We start from the raw sequence: 2,142 nt of genomic DNA, 5'->3' as shown, positions 1-2,142 counted from the left end.
AGGTCCCCCCCCCCCAACTCTTAGCCCACTTACAGAGAGAAAGAGGAGAGAGAAAGAGGGCTTCATTCAATCTTTTGACAGTTCAAACAGTGCAAACTTCGAAGTGTTTTATTCAAACATAAAACATCCACTTCCCTAGCTTCTCTCCTTTTTAGCTAAAGTTCTCTCCTTAATTAAAACTCTTCATCAATTAATGGTTATAATTATGATTAGTTTACAAGACTTAGTAACGGATGAACTGAACCTAATGTCAATCATGGATACCAAAAAGGAAACATCTTTTCTTTTCTTTTTATCTTTTTTTTCTTCTTCTTCTTCTCTCTTCGTATAAGGTGAGAACCTGTCACACACCATTGGACAAGAATAAGCAACTTTTAGTCCCTTTTGAGTTAGAAATTGTCGCACGGCATTGGCGAAATTAGGGTTTCTTTTAGATCTTTATACTCACCTCGCTGTAACCTACAATACTATAACCTAGATCACTCTACACGTGCTTGCACACTGTACATATAGTACGGTGGTGACATCTATCCATTTTGCTTTTATGCATACATATACATATATATAAATATATGCCTCTATGCAGTCTGCAAATTCGAACTGATAGCAGGTGGGACATGTGTCATCATCTAACTTGTATTCGTGTGGATTCAGATCCTCTCCTTCGACGGTTGAGAGGATCGAGCACATACCCTGACACATGGGTGTGCACCCTAAGTCTATCCAGCCATTAGATGTGCACAAAAACACCCAGTGACTGGAGAGGATCCGAATCCTATACAACATGCACTTATGTGTAGGTGATTGGTCTGGTATATTTGGTGAATCAGGGGAATGACCTCCTAGGACCTACCTGTGCTATCTATAACAAAGTACCACCACTAAGGTAACCACCCCACCCCATCTTACACCATTCATATGATGTGTGTGACGGTGTGAGATAAGGTGGGGTGGAGTGGTTACTTGGGAAGAGGAACCATCTCTCACCACCAATTGTTCTAGTGATTGTTTTCATTCATTACAGTTCCCCCTATTGTTTTAATCAATCAAGGTAGTCTCCCCATGCTGGTTGACCCTATTTTTCCTCAACTTATCAATATGCAATTAGATCAGTTAAATCTGATTCTACACATTGTATATGAGTTAGGTCGAGTCAAGTGAGTCAGTAATGCAGTCCAAAAGTGTGAATCAATTGCCGAACTCTTTCAAGAATGATAGAAGATGGTTATGTTTAATCGACATGATACAAGCTCTTTTAGACTTGTCTTGAAACTCAATGCTATATTACAATCTAAAAAAACGTGAGCCAATTGTTGTACTCCTCCAGAATTGATAGAAGATGGGGATGTATTCAATCAGCACGATACAAGATCTTCAAGGCATGAAAAGGAGAAGTTTTTCAAATACTTAAGAAAAGAGAAACTCCATATTCAATTAATTAATCAATTATACTAAACTTTTTTAGTCCTTACATATTTAGAGAAAAAGAAACCTTAATCTCAAACCTCTACCCTACTAATGCTGTTGGTGTATGATGTCTTGTATTCCATCGCAGTTTAATCCAGAGAGTACTGGTGCAGCACCTAGACAGGAAGGATGGCAGTCCCGCTAGCCAATTAGCGGGCCGTGGGGGTTGCAAGGGGGGAAGGAGGACCCCCTGCATAGCAAGGGGTATAGGGGGGCGTAGCCCCACGCTCGAATTTTTTATTTGAGGGCAATTATGTACTTTCCGGATTAGGGTTTTTTCGCTATATATTTGTAGGGAGGGTTTCTTTCTCTGTAATGCAAGCAATACTGAGAGGTGTGAGGACGAGCACTGTAACCCTATTCTCCATTGATAGTGAAGTAGGATCTCATCTCACCGGGGACATAGACAACCTTGCCGAACCTCGTAAAAATCCGTGTGCATTATTTGTTTTGTTTTTCCATTATCTTCTGCATCGTTTTAGGGTTGCGTTTCTACAAATGCAACAACTGAGATTCAATTACAAGAAAAGAAAGAAAGAAAACACAGTAATTTAACATGTGTGGTAATTAAGAATCAAGGAACCAAATAAAAACTCGGTCCAATCGACCAGATAGGCCAGGCGATAGACCGTTTTGGGTCAAATTGCTGAAATCCCCCCTTTGTTTAGTGACTTA

The sequence above is a fragment of the Macadamia integrifolia genome, chromosome 9, assembly GCF_013358625.1.
Source record: "Macadamia integrifolia cultivar HAES 741 chromosome 9, SCU_Mint_v3, whole genome shotgun sequence".
In the NCBI taxonomy this organism is placed as follows: Eukaryota; Viridiplantae; Streptophyta; class Magnoliopsida; order Proteales; family Proteaceae; genus Macadamia; species Macadamia integrifolia.
Note: the sequence above shows the minus strand (reverse complement) of the source record.